This window comes from Lactuca virosa, chromosome 4 (genome assembly GCF_052849685.1).
Source record: "Lactuca virosa cultivar CGN04683 chromosome 4, Lactuca_virosa_CGN04683_v6, whole genome shotgun sequence".
In the NCBI taxonomy this organism is placed as follows: domain Eukaryota; kingdom Viridiplantae; phylum Streptophyta; class Magnoliopsida; order Asterales; family Asteraceae; genus Lactuca; species Lactuca virosa.
Genome location: NC_136429.1, coordinates 371,280,204 through 371,303,058, shown reverse-complemented (window position 1 = coordinate 371,303,058; position 22,855 = coordinate 371,280,204). Strand labels below are relative to the sequence as shown.

Below are 22,855 nucleotides of genomic sequence, written 5' to 3'. Positions count from 1 at the left end.
AGTGCATACCCCTATAATCTACCTTTTAAATGATTTTAAATGCTTTTTAGGGGGGGGGGGGGGAATACAAGTTGAACACAAGCTAATTGTGTTAATAATTACATGTGATATCAATCACATAAAAAAATTTCTTATGCTTTTAATTGTTATTTTTACAATAAAGGTTTACTAAATACTTCCATAATAACTTATAGTCATGTTAACTCTTTTAAAAGTCACATAAACTCTTTAGAATACCGTTAAACTCTTTTAAATATTTTTATAACTCTTTAAACTTATAATTGTCAAAATCATGTTTATATATATATATATATATATATATATATATATATATATATATATATATATATATATATATATATATATATATAGGTATATAAATAAGACTTAAAGGGCTTAGGACTAATGGATTGCCTTATTTCCTTTTCCTTGTTTGGATGTGGGCTTAAGGTGGTGTTATTTCTCCGAAGGTCGTTTCCTTCTTAATTATATATATTATACATATATGAATATAAAAGGTTACTTCAGTCGGTAGCATTACCTTTGTATCACGCTGAGCAAAGGGGTACACTCATGAGAGATCATGCTAGTCAGATAGAACGTATAAATTATAATAGGTATAATTGATGAATCAAACGAGAAATCTATCTTCTAGATAAGTATACGAGGTCTAAACTACTTTGTCAAGAAAAGGGTATAATTCGATATTTACTCAAACTAAAATGTGATGGTACGTATTCAGGATATAGCAATATACTTGCTATGTTACATTCTTGTAACTAGAGTCTCCTGGAGGGAGAGCGGGCATTGTGTGTATAGATCTATACGGGACCGACAATCCCACATCCCGACTGTTAGCTACAGTTTGGCCGGCAGGCCAAAGGGTGACAAATGTCACATATTCAGTTTCGACGCCGGAAGGTCGTCGTGTTTATTCTAGTCTATCAGCATGGTTACAACTTTATCACATTTTAACCCTAATTAACCAGCTTAATAATAGGGTAGTTATTCACCGGTAGTTTATTTTTAAGAAATACTACTGTATTAATCTATCTCCACAAGCAAAACAGAACGGTTTTATGGGATTTAGAACTACTTCACAGAACGGTTTTATGGGATTAAAACTACTTTTCACCAACAAAACGGAAAACATTCTCCTTTTAATTTTATGGATAGTCAAAATTATGTTAAACCTTATTATAAGTACAATAATACTTAAACATAACGGTTTTAGGGGATTAAAACTACTTATCAGTTGTCAAGCAGAAAATATAGGATTTTCTGGAGGAACAGGCGAACTTTTCTAAAGAACTTAGAGTATACTTTATATAACAAAAATACTTATGAACTCACCAGCTTAAATGATGATCCTCTCTTTCAAAATAACTTGTATTCTCAGGAATCCAGTAGACAGGTACACTCCCGAAGCTTTTGAGAAGACAGCCTAGTGTCGTGCTGTGTCTTTTGTCTTTTACTATATCTTCTTTTGATGTTTGAATATGTAATGTTTAAACACTTATGTAAAACTTATACATTATTAATGCAATGGTTGTTGTACTTTGATTACTATAATGCATGTGTTGTGATACTTGACATGACGACCTCCGCCCCGAACGTTTCCACCGTTCTGGTTTGGGGGTGTGACATAATCAGTGGCTATCTTTATTTGGAATTGGTCAAGGAGTTTCGATTGAAGACCATCGAAGGGTGATACTGAAAGACTCTCATTGCATGAAAATTATTTGTTTTGACAACAGAGACAAGTTAAGAGTCGAGTGTCTTACTGATAGATAGGATATAAGTCGACTAGTTGATGCACAAGATGGAAGAGCTGGTAGATGTCTTGGTCAGAGAGATCAAGCAGCGGGGATGAAACAATTCAAGCTTGTTAAGTTCCGATGGTAGGACGGGTGCGGTTCAGAAGTGACCTAGGTAGTCGAAAAATATATGAAGGTTCGTTACCCTAAGTTTCTCGTACCATTATCTAGTTCTGAGGATGGAATCATTTTAAAGAGGGGAGAATTGTAACGACCTGAAAATCCTTATGTTAATGTCATTAGCTTTTCGTTACCCAAAGGAATGTTTATGCGAAAGATTTTAGGTTATGAGGTTAAAATAGAATAAATTAAATAAAAATGATGTTGTTTAATAGCTAAAAGAACTAATTGATATTTGAGGGGTATATAATTTAAATAAATGATTTCGTGGGAAGTTAAAGTAAATATAATTCATAAAAAGGTTTAAAAAAAAAATTTTAGGGGTTGATATTTCATATAAAGTAACTTAATTTTCCAAATAACTAGGGTTAAGGAAAATGGGATGCAAGTTTGGATAGTGAGGGGGGTTTATTCGTAATGTTCGGAATGTAACAGTAATGTAGGGACTCTGATCGATCAAATTTCCTTCCATTATTTTTGGCCATTACGCCCGCTCTTATAAACCAACTCAAATTGATCCTTGGTTGTCTCGTTATAGCTACATCGATCGACAGAAAAAAAGGAAAAAAATAATAATAATAAGGAGTTTTGGGTGAGGGAGGCAGTGTGCGTGCGATCAAAGGAACTCTAGCAATCGATCGTGGATTGTGGCCACTTGTGTGGATGTCGACTGGAAGAAAAAAAAAAAAAAAAAGGAAACAGTGTTCTAGGGTGAGCGGGTATTGGCGACGCAAGGCTGTAAAGGGAAAAAGACGTGATTGTGGTTGTGGTTATCGACTTCATAGGGGACGAAATTGAAGGTTGTAGAATCGACCAATACACTTGGTAAGTCTTTTTTCTTCATCATCATATGATTACACTTCAATTACTAGTGTTTTAGAAGGAATTATGAAGTCGAATTGCTTCTGATTTGTCGATTAATCTTGTTCTTTCTTATATCAATTATTGTGAATTCTTGTATGGCTGAATTCCAGCCACATTAGGTGTACTCTTTTCTTGTTCTTGCTTCCGATATTCTTCTAAAAACACTCTTTCAAGTGTTGGAATTGGTGCTCAAGAGTTAGTTGCAATTGTGGAGTCTAATTGCTTGCTTTGGTGTTATGGTTCATGTTACTTCTCCTTAAAATATTTGAGGTCTCATGTGCTTTAACTCAAGCAATATTTGGTTGTGTATTGGTTGTTTTGTTGGCTGGAAAAATATGTTCAAGAACACTCCCAAATGTGTTAATAATCCGGTCCATAACTTCTTGGTTGTTGCTAGAATTCATATTGGTTTCTATCTTAATTCTAGTGAGTATTTTTCTGAATAAAGCACATGTTTTTGACCATCCAAAAGGCGTTCAAAGCAATCCCTAAAGCTCTTTATACGTGGCTTAATGGTGTAGGAAACTCAATCCCTTAACGTTGTTTTCTCTTTCAACATCATACTTTTGTTTTTCCCTTAAAGCAACGTACTTGGAGTCATGGTTTGAAAATGAAATTGTTATTTTAACTTCTTGACATGTTGCTACTGATAAGAACTCAATTTCCGTCTTTATAGTTGATTTTGGATATGGCTTGATGGGTTAAGTTGTCAATTAACCCTTAAAACTCAAAGGTGTGAAATTCAGAAAAATTCCCATTTTGTCCCTGTTTTGACAAAAAAAATCTAGAAAAAAATCATCAGGTGTCAGATTGGGGATTCGTAAGCTCTTAAAGTTTTAATATTAAGTCTAGTTTGTCCATGATTTTTCCCAAGACTTGATGTGGTCTTTAACCAATGTGAAAACCGTCTTTTTCACTGACTGGTCAGAAATTAGTTGCACGGATATGCATATTTGTAAAATTCATAGAAAATTCTAGAAAAATCGTATGGATTTGTGAGAGAACTTTCTAAAAATATAAAAGTCTAGAATACTGAAATATGAAGAAAAATTGTAAATTCTACAGGTTTAAGTGGTGCTAAAGTGACCTTGAACAGGTTGTTGTTTCAGGTCAAAATCTGAGAATTTGGCTTAATAACTAATTTGCATGTTTTGGGTAGTAAATTGTTATTCTATGTTCTTGTAAACTTCTAGTAATCAATTTATTTGTTTTTAATAGGGAAAGGTTTGATACCCCAGTTCCTACAAGAGTTGATGTGTAGAGAGGACACGTTTTTGACAAAGGTGAGTTAATCTTTGTGGTTTTAAGTACTTTGTTAGGGAATTCCACATCCTAGATGGATTGGTATATACCTAGGTTGTTTAGGTTGCATGTATCCCTATTTTCAATGATATGATATTGATTTTTATGGTTCCTTATGTGTATGAGAATTTAGGATGCTTATATGTTAGATTCTTATTCTTTGTGATGTGAGATGTGTGTTAGGGCCCTGATGGAAAGAGTTCCTTCTGTTGATTTTTGTGACGTGTGCGTGCTATGATTTCTTGGAAATATTTTTCTTTGATGATTTAGGAAAAAGCATGCTAGTGTGGTGGTATCTATAAAGATGATATGTGATGTAAAATGTTTTAACTTGTATTTACTTGTTTGCATGTTTACATGAGAAGTAATATGATAGAAAAAGATGTTAAATATGCATGATTACTTAGGAAGGTCAAATGTGTAAATCCTTAAAAGATGAATTAATAATAAACTAATTAAAAGCAGAATACACTAGTAGGGTGAAGGGTAATGTTGGCGTGACGAGGAAAGCCAGTTAGGGTTGGCTCCATGGGGAAGCCAACTAGGGTTGGCTCTATGAGGAAAGTCAATAGGTGTTGGCTCAATGAGGATAGCCAAGTAGTACCGGCTCAATGAGGATATCCGGTTAGGGTTGACTCTACGAGGAAAGTTGGTTAATGTTAGCTCTATGATGAAATCCAGTCGGCTGATTATTCTAGACGACTAGTTTGACACGTGATATGCTAAAGATAGGTGAACTAGAGTGATGTTGGATCTACAAGGAAAGTCGGCGCAAACATCATGTGGGATTCGGGAGGTGTAACGCGGTGAAATTGGCACCGCTTGAATCGAACCTTAACGGCAACACGTGTACTCGTATATGCAACGTCAGGGTAGCGAACGCAGTGAACCGGGAGCAATGTTACAGGTGAGATTCGTGCCTCACTTAGTACATTGGGTCATGTCAGTCATGTTAGTAGTGAATATGGTACTTACCTTGGGGTTTGCAGTGAATAAATAGACCTTAACTATGAAGTATTACTATAATAACTACAGCGATGATAAGCGGTGAGTAATTATTAAAATAAAGCAAAGATAAATAGTAACTACTAATATTTAGTGGTTAAAAGATAAAAAATTAGTTACAGCGTGGTTGATGAGAGTAACTAATAAAAGCTCTAAAAGATGAATAAAATTAATTGAGCTAAACAGTGTTTTATATGTGGTAATGTTGTTATGCGTTGCATGTGAGTATTTGAATGCATTTTTATATAATGTCTTGTCTGACCTATTAGGGATATGTGTATTCCATAACATTGTACTATGATTGACTCACTTAGCTTATGCTGACACTTTTTTCTTTGCTTGTTATTTGCCTTGCATTGGAACATGTAGTGTGATATGATGCGTGGAGAGGATGGGGACTTTTTGGGGTAGTTACAGTAGTATATTTTAGCGATGATACCACTTTGGACATGTTGTTGAGATTTCATTTACTTACGGTTTTGAGAACTTGTTTTGGTAGGTTTTATGAACTTTAATTTTCGTGAAGGTTTGTTCTTGGTAATAAGGTAACTGTGACAACCCGAAAATTTTATTCTCGTAAAGTCAACTTTAGTCAAACTTATTCCTTCCATTATCTTAAATTAGATGGATTATTGATTTACAAGTTTTGAAGCCTTGTATCTAAGTGTGTTATAGTTAGAAAGGAAAAAGCCTTAGGAATCTAGAACCTTCGCATGGCTGCAAACCCTTCGCGGCTGTGAACAGCTTCACGACCGTGAACAGCTTCGGGTCTGTGAACTTCGGAGCCGTGAACACTTCACCGCCTTCGGGCCGTGTACGAGGTTCACAACTGTGAACCATTTTCCGACTTCGGACCGTGAACCCCTTGGCAGTGAACCCTCGCATATATATTTGAGTGTTAACCAGGTTCACCACATTTCTCATCTTCCAGCCATGATCCTCTCAAATCTCTCTCAAGTATCATCTTCCAAACCTTCAAATCTTCTTAGATTATTGTTTAGATCTTCAAGTTATTCTTCATTCCTTCAAGAACACCAAGAACACACACAAATCTCCAGCCTAAAACACTTGAATCTTCATCATCCTTCAAGAACAGCTGGTCGTGAACAACACAAGCTGTTCTTGGGCCGTGAACACCTCCAGGTGGCCGTGAACACAATTTCAGCCTCCTAACTTGTTTGTAACACTCTTTTGGTGAGTTATTCTAGTATCCTAGGTTGTTTCCTAAACACCTTTGTAGTTATCTTCACTAACTATATACATATATGTGTCATAATATACTAAATAGGACTCGTTTGTGCTTCGGGATTTCACTCGGGAAATTTACCAATCTATACCAAATCTTCTATTGAATCCTTTAAATAAGGTGAGTTCATACCCCATATTTCACATGTTTTTTAATGTTTTAAGAGGGGGGGGGGGAATACAAGTAAAACACAAGATTGCTTGTGTTTAAAAACATAATTTACTTATTATGTTTTCTTACTGTTTAAATGTATTTAAACTTGAAACTTGTTAAAATCATAGAAATCAATTTATAAACTATAATAGGTATGGTTTATGGATCATAGGAACTATTTTACAAAAATCCAGGTTAAAACATGGAAATGAACTTATAAACATGGTTTATGAAATAAAAGGAAATCTTTTTACAAAATTATTGTTAATTATATAAAGGTTTTACATTTTATGTAAATAATTAATATAGGATTGTGAACCGCTAGATGTACCACTTAGGGTACCCGTTCGAATCTTAATTATAACCAAAGTCTTCATAAGGGAGAGCGCGAGTTGGTGTATAGATCTATACGGGGCTAACTTTGTATTAGTATGGTTATAATGAATATTCACAATAGTATTAACTAATTATTTACATAAATATATACTTTTCCTAAACTTTCCCAAGGAATACTAACTATATGATTACTCAGTATATACAATAGGGTTAGATAAAATTGAAGTCCGATAGACAGTGGAATGTGTGACTTCCGCCTCATTTCCTGTTCCTTGTTTGGTTGTGGGCTTAGGGCAGATTCACCCATTCAACTGTCTATTCGACATCGGTATTATACAACTCGTGTGTACTAAGTGATCATAGGAGGGTAGTATCGTCACGTCGAGCTTTCAGGGTAATTACATGTTCAGATAGGATTACTGATAAACAAAATTGGGTATCATTAAGCTAAGTATGGTAATTATACTTGTGCTTCTCGGTCTTGGAGTGTTTAAGACTACAAAACGGTTTTATAGAAAATATAGGATTTTCTATGGTTTACATCGTTATTTTGGAAGATAAACTTATTTACAAAGGGTTTAATATTGTATTATTAAACTAGTATTATATAAAGGACCGTTATGGTTAATTCTATAATTCCTTAGTTTATATATTCAAACTATATATAAATAATATCCGATAGGCAGTGGAATATGTGACTTCCGCCTCATTTCCTGTTTCGTGTTTGGTTGTGGGCTTAGGGCAGATTCGCACAATCAATTGTCCGTTCGATATTAGGTTATATATAGTTAGTATAAACTAAGTGATTATAGAAGGAAATATTGTGGTTACCATTTTACCAGAGATTCGTTAATGTTAATTATGTAATTACTTGATGAATGTATTAGGATTATATATAATAAAGATCTGGTAGATAGTGGAATGTGTGACTTCCGCCTCATTTCCTGTTCCTTGTTTGGTTGTGGGCTTAGAGCAGATTCACACATTCAACTGTCTAATTGATTTGTATTATATATAATTAGTATTCACCGAATGATTACATAAGGATTAACTTCAGTCATTTTACTTAATAAGAAAATATAGGATTTTCTTAAGGGACGTTTTCAAATTAAAGGATCATTAAATTTAATGTTGAATGTAATTAGTGAATACGTCAGGGTTAGATACATGAGGATCCAACAGATAGTGGGATGTGTGGAATCCGCCTCTTTTTCTGTTCCTTGTTTGGTTGTGGGCTTGAGGCAGTACCACACAGTCGACTATCTGTTTGAACTAAATGTATATGACTTGTATTCACTAAGTACTCATAGAAGGAAAAATCATGAATTGTTTTACTTATCATTTAACAGCAAAAAATATAGGATTTTCTGGAGGAACGGGCGAACTTTTCAAAAGAATAAAGGATATACTTTCTATAACAAAAATATTTATGAACTCAACAACTTTAATGTTGACATTTTTTTTTAAACCACTTGTATTCTCAGGGTCGTTAGTAGACAGGTACTCTCTCCCAAGTGTTGCGAAGACAGAGCTTTACGTCTTATCTTTTGTTGTACTTTTTATGTATTTCAAATAATGTTTTGAACGTAATGTAAATATTATATTATCAATACGATGGTTGTTGTTACTTTGATTACTATGATGCATGTTTTGTGATACTTAACATGACGTCCCCCACCCCCAACGTTTCCGCCGTTCCGGTTTGGAGGTGTGACAGATTGGTATCACAGCATTGTTTATAGTGAACTAAGTATTTCAACCTATAAAAGATATACAACTATAAATACAATGGGACTAAAACCCTCTGACCAAGAATTATACTTTAAAATATAACAATATATATATATATATATATATATATATATATATATATATATATATATATATATATATATATATATATATACTAGAACATGTATCACAAGAAGAACAAAACAAAAGTATTTGGATGCTGGACAATACAGTCAAACCTGGACAGTTATGTAATCATATCTGGGATCAATATAGCATGATCAACTATATTTATTTGAGATATAAACAACATGTGTTTGGGAGTGATAGTGGTGTTGTAGCAAGTCTAAAACTTACCAACCCTATACACAAATGAATTCTAGAATCAAACATAAAATACTATAGGAGTATTTTAGGTACTATAAATAACTTGTGTGAAAACTAAAAGATTTCTACTGGTAAGGTTATAATTACTGAGTGTATACATAAGGTTATATATAATTGAGATTTTATAGACTTAGAATTGGTGATTTTCACTCTACTTCCTTTTCCTTGTTTGGATGTGGTTTTAGAGTAGGATCGCTTATTCGAAGGTCTATTTGATTTGGAATATATATAATCTGTATACACTAAGTGATTATAGAAAGACCTAGTAAGGATCATCCTTGTAAGAATTTATTTTAATAAAAGTGTTTTATTAATCTCATAGATTTTTTAGACACTTCTATTCTCGCACAACCGATACACCTAGATCTCGCAATCAGCCAACAGAAGAGTCGAGACAGAACCAAAAGAGGGTTTACAGGGAGAATTTCGAGAAAGGATCGAACGAAGAGAAAGGTCCTAGAGAGATCATTATCAAACCTTACGTTATCAGGAATAAACTAGAAAGTACCGTATAAATCATACTAATAAGTAAGAAACTAATTTAACTTAGTGAGTTAGTGATTACACTAATCACATTAGGTGTCAAGTTTATCACGTATTTCATCACAACTAGTACTTGCAATTCAAGTCACGAAACTTCAGTAAGGGTATTCATTATTGAAAAATTCATAAGTTTATGTTCACATAGACTTCTATTATGAATTGATTTTAAAACACTCTCGGAACATGATACACTTAATATTTTGGTATTATATCATTCGATTTATACTACCGATATCTTGCCAACCTTTCATCTTTAAACTTTATGACAGAAAGATGTCGCCTCGTAGAAATATCAGGTGTAATAACAACACAAACACAAATCCTCTGCCACCACCTCCACAACATGATCCTGTTACGTTCCAAGTTGCAGTGACTGTCGCCATAACAGCCGCCATTTCTCATATCCACGCAAGTGCTACCAATGGAACTGGAAGTGGTGCCAACCCGTCTAACTACGGAAATATCCACGGACTCCTTAGGGAGTGTACGTATAAAGACTTCCTGAATTGCAAACCCAAATCCTTTAGTGGAAATGGAGGAGTCAATGCTTTAATGCAATGGTTCGAGAAAAAGGAGTCAGTTTTCGAAATTTGCATGTGCCCAGAAGGGAGCAAAGTCAAATTTACTGCCTGCACTTTCTCTGATAGAGCCCTGACATGGTGGAATGGCCATGTCAAGTCAATGACCCTTGCAGTGGCTAATTCGATGGGCTGGGAGAACTTAAAGACAATAATGATGAAAGAATACTGCCCGAGAGGCGAAATACAAAAGCTAGAGGAAGAGCTTTGGGGTCTCACCATGACGGACTCAGACATAGTGGCTTACACTAATAGATTTAGTGACCTAGCGGCACTATGCCCCGAAATGGTTACCCCGGAGAGCAATAAGATAGAGAGGTACATCTGGGGATTATCTCCCCAGATTCAAGCAAGTGTTATAGCCTCCAAATCAACTACTTTCGATAGCGCCAACCAATTGGCGCAGAGTCTCGTGGACCATGGGGTTCGCCAAGGAATAATGACCCCCGTTCCTGAGCCAACAAAAGAGGGCAACAATAAGAGGAAATCTGGGAGCAAGAAGAAAGGATGGTCAACACAAGAGGCCTCGAAAAGACAACAAATTGTAACTGTTCATGCTGTTACAACAGCACGACAATATGCGGGGCATCTCCCAAAATGCAATAAGTGTAACTTCCATCATTATGGAGCCTGCCGAGAGTTACACTGTAGAAATTGTAACAGGAAGGGGCACACTGCCCGTTTCTATAGGGCACCCGCATAACCCCTTAACCAAGTCCCCGATATTGGAGTAAACTCGGCTTGTTACCAGTGCGATGAAATTGGACACTTCAAGAAGGATTGTCCAATAACTAAGAATATTGCGGGGATAGAAGAGTGATGATGATTACCGCATGAGAGACTGTCCTGGAACCCCTGTGAACAGCGGTACGTTTTTCCAATGAAAATATTTTTAAAACTAAAAACTTTATATAAATAATTATAAATTACACTCTCCTCCGAACAAAATACATCATCATAATAGGAACTAAGAACCCTTTGCAGATAAGCTATGATGGATTAGTGTATACATTAGGGTCATTTATAAATAAGATTTGTAGGCTTAGAGGGAGTGATTCTGCCTTATTTCTTGTTCCTTGCCTGGTTGTGGATTTAGGGCAGAGTCGCTCAGTCGAATGTCTTTCTAATCTTAATTATACATGACTTGTTTACACCAAGCGATTATAGAGAGACCTGTTAGGGCTTATCTTATAAAAAAACTAATCAGTCTCGATTATCAGGACACTCAGACTGCTAGTACTCGCTTATTGTGATACGATGTGTAGCAGTGGTAATATCAAGAATGTACTGTCGAGCACACTCGGAATACACCATCGTTATAACAGACGTTTCTTTCAAATTGACTTAACACTTGTTTCTATAAAGAGTTCGGCGTCGTCATTCGACGTGGATTGGCATGGTCCTCACCATGCCAAGTTCATGTGTTACGAAAACCCACCGCCTTAACCGACCGATTAACGAAACCCTCGTCATTCGTAACGACAACCCGAAACAGACCTCGGAATCGTCTCTCTTATATTCTAGACCCCGAAGTACTTATGCGAGGAGTACTTTACCTTCCGAAGCTTTGCCGACGTATACCCAGCAGACCTCCCAGATCCACCACTCATAAAGCAAGTCAAGTTCAAGCACAGAGGCAAAAGACAAATACGGTTAACCTAACACTGTTAAGTGTATACGCGAGAGTGGTATATAATTAAGATTCTATAGACCTAGGATGTGTGTTTCCGCCCTATCTCATGTTCCTTGTTTGGTTGTGGACTTGGGGCAGAGTCGCACATCTGACCATCTTACTAATCTTAATTATATACGACTTGTATACACGAGATGATGATGAATGAACCAAGTATGAGTCTTACCATGAACTTCAGGACAAAGCTGTCCAGAACTACGAGCGGACATCCTACGAGTTGGATAAACGTAGTCAAGTAAGCCAAACCTGCACACTCTCTACCATTTAGAACAGAAGATCAGATAGAACCAAGGTACCCATCTTTTTCCCAAATTCATGAGTAACCACTTAGAATTCTGAATTTCGGGACGAAATTCCCTTTAACGGGGGGATAATGTGACAACCCGGAAATTTTATTCCCGTAAAGTCAACTTTATTCAAACTTATTCCTTCCATTATCTTAAATTAGATGGATTATCGATTTACAAGTTTTGAAGCCTTGTATCTAAGTGTGTTATAGTTAGAAAGGAAAAAGCCTTAGGAATCTAGAACCTTTGCATGGCCGCAAACCCTTCGCGTCCGTGAACAGCTTCACGACCGTGAACAGTTTCGGGTCCGTGAACTTCGGAGCCGTGAACACTTCACCGTCTTCGGGCCGTGTACGAGGTTCACGGCCATGAACCATTTGCCGACTTCGGACCGTGAACCCCTTGGCAGTGAACCCTCGCATATATATTTGAGTGTTAACCAGGTTCACCACATTTCTCATCTTCCAGCCGTGATCCTCTCAAATCTCTCTCAAGTATCATCTTCCAATCCTTCAAATCTTCATAGATTATTGTTTAGATCTTCAAGGTATTCTTCATTCCTTCAAGAACACCAAGAACCCACGTAAATCTCCAGCCTAAAACACTTGAATCTTCATCATCCTTCAAGAACAGCTGGCCATGAACAACACAAGCTCTTCTTGGGCCTTGAACACCTCCAGGTGGCCGTGAACACAATTTCAGCCTCCTAACTTGCTTCTAACACTCTTTTGGTGAGTTATGCTAGTATCCTAGGTTGTTTCCTAAACACCTTTGTAGTTATCTTCACTAACTATATACATATATGTGTCATAATATACTAAATAGGACTCGTTTGTGCTTCGGGATTTCACTCGGGAAATTTACCAATCTATACCAAATCTTATATTGAATCCTTTAAATAAGGTGAGTTCATACCCCATATTTCACATGTTTTTTAATGTTTTAAGAGGGGGGGGGGGAATACAAGTAAAACACAAGATTGCTTGTGTTTAAAAACATAATTTACTTATTATGTTTTCTTACTGTTTAAATGTATTTAAACTTGAAACTTGTTAAAATCATAGAAATCAATTTATAAACTATAATAGGTATGGTTTATGGATCATAGGAACTATTTTACAAAAATCCAGGTTAAAACATGGAAATGAACTTATAAACATGGTTTATGAAATAAAAGGAAATCTTTTTACAAAATTATTGTTAATTATATAAAGGTTTTACATTTTATGTAAATAATTAATATAGGATTGTGAACCGCTAGATGTACCACTTAGGGTACCCGTTCGAATCTTAATTATAACCAAAGTCTTCATAAGGGAGAGCGCGAGTTGGTGTATAGATCTATACGGGGCTAACTTTGTATTAGTATGGTTATAATGAATATTCACAATAGTATTAACTAATTATTTACATAAAGATATACTTTTCCTAAACTTTCCCAAGGAATACTAACTATATGATTACTCAGTATATACAATAGGGTTAGATAAAATTGAAGTCCGATAGACAGTGGAATGTGTGACTTCCGCCTCATTTCCTGTTCCTTGTTTGGTTGTGGGCTTAGGGCAGATTCACCCATTCAACTGTCTATTCGACATCGGTATTATACAATTCGTGTGTACTAAGTGATCATAGGAGGGTAGTATCGTCACGTCGAGCTTTCAGGGTAATTACATGTTCAGATAGGATTACTGATAAACAAAATTGGGTATCATTAAGCTAAGTATGGTAATTATACTTGTGCTTCTCGGTCTTGGAGTGTTTAAGACTACAAAACGGTTTTATAGAAAATATAGGATTTTCTATGGTTTACATCGTTATTTTGGAAGATAAACTTATTTACAAAGGGTTTAATATTGTATTATTAAACTAGTATTATATAAAGGACCGTTATGGTTAATTCTATAATTCCTTAGTTTATATATTCAAACTATATATAAATAATATCCGATAGGCAGTGGAATGTGTGACTTCCGCCTCATTTCCTATTCTGTGTTTGGTTGTGGGCTTAGGGCAGATTCGCACAATCAACTGTCCGTTCGATATTAGGTTATATATAGTTAGTATAAACTAAGTGATTATAGAACGAAATATTGTGGTTACCATTTTACCAGAGATTCGTTAATGTTAATTATGTAATTACTTGATGAATGCATTAGGATTATATATAATAAAGATCCGGTAGACAGTGGAATGTGTGACTTCCGCCTCATTTCCTGTTCCTTGTTTGGTTGTGGGCTTAGAGCAGATTCACACATTCAACTGTCTAATTGATTTGTATTATATATAATTAGTATTCACCGAATGATTACAGAAGGATTAACTTCAGTCATTTTACTTAATAAGAAAATATAGTATTTTCTTAAGGGACGTTTTCAAATTAAAGGATCATTAAATTTAATGTTGAATGTAATTAGTGAATACGTCAGGTTTAGATACATGAGGATCCAACAGATAGTGGGATGTGTGGAATCCGCCTCTTTTTCTGTTCCTTGTTTGGTTGTGGGCTTGGGCAGAACCACACAGTCGACTATCTGTTCAAACTAAATGTATATGACTTGTATTCACTAAGTACTCATAGAAGGAAAAATCATGAATTGTTTTACTTATCATTTAACAGCAGAAAATATAGAATTTTCTGGTGGAACGGGCGAACTTTTCAAAAGAATAAAGGATATACTTTATATAACAATACTTATGAACTCACCAACTTTAATGTTGACATTTTTTTAAACCACTTGTATATTCAGGGTCGTTAGTAGACAGGTCCTCTCTCCCATGTGTTGCAAAGACAGAGCTTTACGTCTTATCTTTTATTGTACTTTTTATGTATTTAAATTAATGTTTTGAACATAATGTAAATATTCTATTATCAATACGATGCTTGTTGTTACTTTGATTACTCTGATGCATGTGTTGTGATACTTAACATGACGTCCTCCACCCCCGAACGTTTCCGTCGTTCCGGTTTGGGGGTGTGACAGTAACATTGATGATATTTTCATAAAATTCAAAATAAGACTTCCGCTAACATATTATGTTTAAAAATTGTTTAAATAAAAAGAAAAATTTTGGTGAAAAATCACGATGTTACATCTAGAGTTAGTATAGTACAACGATCGTACAACAACTAGACCTAGCATGTGCAACTAAGTTTTATTTTGGTCCGACCGACGCACGACTGTACTTGGATATGGTAGTTGACAATCTAAACACTTGAGAACTCTTGGATTGGATACGGTTATAGTTTCGTGGATGTGCAACTTGTTTTTTTCCATCAACAGCACGCCATGTGGATTAACGGTGCACCACCCGATTATCTGCAACCATAGGGACTATCAGCAGTCTCATGTACTTTTAAAGCTCCGGGAATTATTAGCAACTCGGTTCACATATAACCGTAATCAACAGATATGGACCAGTTGGTCAATGTGCACATACTACCACACAGGTAAGTATAGTGAGAGGAATCACCTTGCAAATAGCAGCTAGGAATACAACGGCTCACATATACAGGGTATACATGAGCAACAAGACAGCTAACAGCAGTAAAGTTATACCCTATTAGCCTACATCCTTTAAACCTTAGTTCAACCCAAAAAGTCAACCATCATCAAAAATTATTCCTTCTTGAGTCTTGCGACCAAAACTAGCACTAATTCGAGTAAGGTCCTCGAGACCTCTAAATCATCTAACTCAAATAGACTCACACCATTCAGCCCCAAACTGCCATGAACACTAAGGCCCAATAAATTACCAGTCTCATTCTGAAAATCATGGCTGACAGGACAATAGTGACAGAGACAACTGTAACTGACACTAGTGTTATACCACACCATCTATCCCCCCTCAATTCCTTAGAACCTTTTCAACCTTTCCTGGTCCCCGTACGAATCTTGTGCTTTCAGTAGTATGGGTCCCTACTACCTTCCACACTTATCCGTATGCGTCCCGATAACTGTCTCAAAGTCCCTAAGTCACTACACCAAACCACTATTCATCTCAGATACTCGTTCCATCCCTAGCACACACTACCACTCATCCTAGACTCTCTCCCTTTAGGATTCTTCTTATGTATGAGCACGCACTAGGATAATTTTCTAGGAACTCTACCACTATCAGGTGTATCAGCATAGAAAGAGGCATCATAAGGATCCTTAGCCTATACATTATCCTGTATTTCGAGCAGCTCATATATCACACAGAAAAGGCATCTCTCTTAAGAATGTAATCTAGCCTAACTCATAACATGTACATCATACTATAACACATATAACAGTAATTCATTCACATCATATAAAGCAAGTATGTATATTTTAGGAAATCACTTCTCAAGCTCCGGCTGATTGTACACAACGCAACTTCTCTTTTCTTCTCTTGAAATGAATCTTTTCCAAAAAGGTTTATAAAACTCTCAGATCCATAGTTTTAATCTGGAATCCCATGAGTGTTCATCCAAATCCCTCATATCATGGCTCTGATACCAACTTGTAACATCCTAAAACACCGGGCTAAATTTTTCATTTTTAAAATAATATAACATCCATTTTTAATAAAACCACATTCGGATTACAACATTTGTTCATAAATCATTATTTATAAATCAGGGTTATAATGAAGACAATACGGACTCTCGAATCATAAAATTGTTGATGTGTGTGTATAGTCCTTCCTTCGCAATCTGATAAACACCTGCAAAATGGTTAATCCACAACTGTAAGCACAAAGCTTAGCTAGTTCCCTAAAATATCCCATATAGCATAACATAATAAATAGGTATGGGTTATCAGGAACCCTGGGGACTATCAGCAGTCCAAGTGGGCTAACAACATTCCCTATGGATTAACGGCACACCACCCGGGTTATCAGCAACCCTAGAGACTTTCTGTAGTCCGGGAATTATCAGCAACTCAGTTCATATATAACAGTAATCAATAGATAAGGCCCAACTGGTCAACATGCAGGTACTACCACACAGGCAAGTATAGTGAGAGGATTCACCTTGTGAATAGCAACTAGGAATACAATAGCTCTCACACACAAGGTAGACATGAGCAACAAGACACCTAACAATAGTAGAGTTATACCCTATCAACCTACATCCTTTAAACCTTAGTTCAACCCAAAAAGTCAACCATCATGAAAAAGGTAACCATGGTGAACCTCAGCCAACGTTCACATCGTGACCACCCATAGGTCACGTCGTGAGCGAACCTAGACAAAACAATCGTGAATACTCTCTTCTAACAACGTGACATTCTACTTATCACGTCGTGAAATCTGCTCTAGACAGCTTTGAGCATTAAGCAAGCCACTCCTTGAGACTTTCCAGATGGTCTTCCCCAACCCTAAGGACCATAAAAATCGTGGCATTTCAGCCATGCATGTCTTGGACATTAACTATGTCAATAAGAAGAAAGTGAAATCAAGACTCACGCTTGGAGTCTAAAACCAACATTAAACCTCATATCTAAAACTTATACTAAATAAAATGCCTCAATGATGCGTAAAGTTTTTAACTTTATGGATCCCATGCATGCTATTAAACCCTATCATGAAAAGAAAATAAAAAATCTTAGATTTAGCATGCAATAGAGATAAAGGCCAGAGTTTTAGGGCTTATAAAAGTCTAAATGCATTGAAAGATGATGAGGAAGGGACTTGCTTGACAAAAGTGATGCACCCAAGGAGTCTTTTTCTCTTTTTTAAAGAGCCAAAACCACGAAATAAGCTCTTCAAGGTCACCAATGGAGGCTAAAATGATTTGGGCAGGAAGGAGGTGATGGAGGTTGAGGGTTTCCAAACCCTAGCCTCACACTTCCCTTAAATGGGGCACAAAACATGAAATTAGGGTTAGCTTGATCTCACGACGTGAACACCTATATGTCACGTCGTGAGCCTCGAAATGGTCACACGATTCAGCCTGAATGTACGTCGTAAGACATCTACTCTCACATCGTCACCCTCTATAAATTGGGGTTTTTCATTTTTATTTCATTCCAAACATTGAGAGATCGAGTACTTGCATTAGATGTTATATATCATTAAAATTCAAAATTAGTAACAAAAAACAAAGGTATAACATTCAACATATATATATATATATATATATATATATATATATATATATATATATATATATATATATATATATATATATTGCATTCCTAATGTCATTCTCATACTGAATATGAGTACCTAGTTAACCTTGGCTAAACCATAGGTGGAGAATTCAACTCATGTTTTTACCGATAATAACAATATGTAATTGAACACATATGATCATTTTACAAATATCCAGGTTACATATTGATTATATTGGTTAATAAATGAAAGTATGTTGCTATAATGGCTAAAAAGTAAAGTATAATGTCTATATTGGTAGCAAGAGTAAAGTATGTTGCTATTTTACGTAATTCTAAGTATTCTGATATGTCAATCTTATGGTTTTATAACTGATATTCTAGGTATTCTGATAAGATAAATCATATGTTACTTCATAACTTGATTTTTTATTTTATTTAGATGATATAGGGTTGTGTACACATTGGCGTCTAATTGTTCATCATTTGTTTATAGTTTATAATATAGGTTTACAGTTTATAACGTTAATGTTATGGAATTGTTTGTGTTAACATTAATGTAACACATGTGATCAATTTATAGAGGTTCTACACATTTCTTATATTGGTTAATAAAAGTAGGTTGTTATAATGGGTAAAAAGTAACGTACAATGTCTATATTAATAGCAAGATTAAATCATGTTGCTATTTTCTATAATTCTAGGCATTATGGTATGACATGCTTATGGTTCATAGATGATATTGTAGGAACTTCTAGGTATTCTGATTTTACATATTTTAGAATGTTGCAACAATTTGAACTTTATTATACATTTTATATACTATATAATAAATTGATTAGTTAAAAGAACCGAATATAGTTATAATACATCGTCTATATTAGTATCAAAGTTAAAGTATGTTGTTATTTTCCGTAATTCTATATATTCTAATATGACATGTTTATATTTCATTCTTGATATTCTATGTATTCTGATATAACATGCTTATGATTCATAGATGATATTCTAGGAAATTCTAAGTATTCTAATTTTACTTGTTTTAGAATGGTGCAATAGTTTGAACTTTATTATAAATTTTATATAGTATATAATAAAATTAATTAGTTAGAAAACATAATATAGTTATAATATATTATCTATATTAGTATCAAAGTTAAAGTATGTTGTTATTTTCCGTAATTCTATGTATTATAATATGACATGCTTATGGTTTATTCTTGATATTCTATGTATTATGATATGATAAATTATATGTTACTTCATAAATTATTATTTTTTCTGCATATTTTAATTTCATTTGATATTCTAAGTTATATTTACTTTTCATGAATATGAAAAATGTTTGAAAATGTGTTCAAAATAGTTTCAGTCAAAAAAGAGAATATGGAAGAAATTATTGCTAATTGTGTATCTATGTTTCCAAATGACAATAGAACAAAAGTATGACAAAGAAGTTCAATGAATTATTTGCAGGTACTATGTTTTCAAGTACCAATAAGCCATAAAATAACAAAGAGTGGGTTGGAGTTAAAGAAACTCAAAAACAAGGAACTTCAGAAAGGGTTGAAAGCTGGAGATGGTGACCAAGTAAATAATTTTGATTTTGTTGATGTAGGTTGATGAAATAAAGAATTGAAGCAAGAGATGCACCAGAAATGAGTGAAAAGTAGAATTGTTGCAAGTTTAAAAGTTTGGAAATATGGTTATGTAACATGAAAACATTTTCTTTTGTTATCTTTTTTTTAATAAATTAGATATTAATGATTGCTTAATGTTTTGTAAAACATTTGGTATGGCTGATTATATGATGACTACTTAATTATATGGTTGTAATATGATGACTGCTTAATGGAATTGTTGGAAATATGATTATTCATGATGTATATGTATATTGTTCTAAAACAAATAATATACATGTTGTCTATGCATATAGATTATTCTTACATAATAATATTATAGGCTAACTGCTAACATGTATAAAATTAGAACATTCTAAAAGAATAAAATATGTTGTATGTACATATAGAATACTTTTATAAAATAATGTTATAGTTTGACTGGTAACATGTATAAAAATATAATATTATAATTAAAATATTCTAATTTGTAAAAGCTTATTTGTTTTAAGTTGATTATTATCAATATTTTGGTTTCATTTAATTACTTGATATTATATTTATTATGATTTATTTTTAATTTAATTATCTTAATTATTGTGATATCGTTTAATAAGTTATATTCATAAAGAATAATATTATAGGTTGTCTACTAACATGTATAGAAGTAGAATATTCTAAAAGAACAATATGCATGTTGAATGTACATATAAAATATTCTTTTAGAATAATGTTGTAGGTTGAGTACTAACATGAATAGAAGTATAATATTACAATTAGAATACTCTGATTTGCAAAATGTGATTTGTTTTAAGTTGATTATTCTGAATATTATTTCATTTAAATTTATATGTAATGTTAATAAGACGTAATTAATGTGCATATATAGAATATTCTAATAGAATAATATTATATTTTGTTTGTTCATGTAGGATAATACGCATAATGTTCGAGGATAATCTAAGTTATATGTAAAGTAGTCTAATAGAATAATGTTTTATTAAATTTAGGTTTTTTTTAATACTCATTGATATGTTATAATTCTAGTTATTCTAGATGTTCAACTGTAACACCCATAAAAATCATGCCAAATTTAAACTTTTTAAATCATTCAAAAACCAATAATTATTACAAATTTGTTTTCAAAATGGTTTAGTGTCAGAGTATCCCAGAATCAAATCATAATAACATAAGGAGGTGCACGATCATGTCTTTCGCCTTCCCGCGATCATCAGAAGTACCTAAAACATAATCAACAACTGTAAGCCCGAAGCTTAGTGAGTTCCCCCCAAAATACCAACGCCATACAAACCATATCAATATCATATAAACAAACAACATGCATAATGAGCCATCAGCCCGACTGGACCGCCTCGCAGGGCCATCAGTCTATCTGGACCGCTCTCCGAGCCATCGGCACGTCTGGACCGCCTCTCAGGGCCTTCAGCCTATCTGGACCGTTCGTCGGGGCTTCGGCCTGACTAATACGCCCTAACCGGGTCTGCAGTCTATCCGGTCTGCCGTGGGTATGTTGGCCTAGAGCATAAAGCATGACCGCCTCAACCCAACCCCCAATCAAACAATCATGTGCACATAAATATCATATGCTGGCATGCATAACAGTCAAACCAACCTAACAGATCACTAATCATAGCATCATCCTATATACCAGGATACCGACCTAACAAGTCACTAACATAGCATCATCCTATATACCAGGATACCGACCTAACAGGTCACTAGAATAACATCATCCTATATACCAGGATACCGACCTAACAGGTCACTAGCATATCAACATACAATAAACCCGGATACAAATCCGAAAAGGGACGGCATTGGTGCCTTCGACCCTGTTAGTATAATGAGGACAACTCACCTCACATGTAGCTTAGGATGATAAATGTCAAAACTCCCCAAATACAGCTCCAACTCAATCACCGACATCCACCAATGATCCATTTTCATAAATTCCCAAATTACTAAAATACCCCCAGAAGTCAAACTGGTTAACCCTTGGTCAAAGTCAAAGTCAACGGTCAAGGTCAACAGTCCATGTTGACCCAACTCGTCGAGTGTAGTCCACTGACTCGTAGAGTTCCTTAAGAACTCGGGAAACCGTGAAAAACCCCAGTTGACTCGCCGAGTTTCCAGACAACTCGTCGAGTCCATACGATGTCCAAATGTCGGGAAAAACCCTAACTAACTCGTCGAGTCATCTCACTGACTCGCCGAGTCCATGTAGAACCAATACATGCAATCTTCATCCGACTCGTCGATTTGACCATGCAACTCATCGAGTCCCTTCAGTCCATTTCTCATTCAGACATTTTTAAGCCACCCCAAAGCTCCAATTTGCAGATCTAGCCTTCTAGGGCATGGTTTCCATGTAAAGTTGCAAACTTTACGTACATGCAAGGTCCTAAATGCCAAAACCAAGCTAAGGGAGAAGTTTTAGATAAGGAGAAGGCCATAACTTGCTAAAGACTAGAACTTTATGACTATAAGGGGCTAGAGGAGTCCAGATCTGAAGTTACAACTTCAGATCATGCCCAAACAGAAATAACTCCACAACACACTTGAAATAGCCCTAAACCTTTGCATGAAGAGATCTAGCTAGAGAGAAGTCAAGGTACCGACTTGTTACCTTCAAGACGATGCTAAGATGAAGTAGAAATCAGATCCACAAGCTTCTCCTTGCTCCAAGCTCCTTAGACTCAAGCTCTCTTCACAAAATCCACCTTCCAAGCTTCTTAACACACAAAAATGGAGAGTAGGCACGATTAGGGTTTTCTGAGCTCAAGGGGGCGGTAAGGGAGGCAGGGGGAGGCTAATGACCCTTTAAATAGGGTGTAAAACTGTCACACCCTCGGACCAGATGGCGAAAACGTCCGGAGGCGGGTGACTTCATTGTGCAGTATCATAACAATTGAATATAAATGAAACAGAGCAATCCAAACATCATACATTGAGATAACAAACTTACATTGTTTACATATTGTATTTGTCCTTCGAATTACACAAAAGAGACATAAGCAGAAAAATCCAAACTACAGCTAAATAGTCTTGCAACCGCGTTCCTTGTTACCTG

At 35.1% G+C, this 22,855-nt stretch overlaps 1 long non-coding RNA gene across 1 annotated transcript; it reads left to right on the top strand.

Moving 5' to 3' along the window:
* Positions 1-2,498: 2,498 nt before the first annotated feature.
* Positions 2,499-19,844, top strand: LOC145169003 (uncharacterized). The gene is made up of 3 exons (XR_013742231.1): positions 2,499-2,762; positions 4,020-4,084; positions 19,622-19,844. It is a non-coding gene; the product is annotated as an uncharacterized LOC145169003 (long non-coding RNA).
* Positions 19,845-22,855: the final 3,011 nt, after the last annotated feature.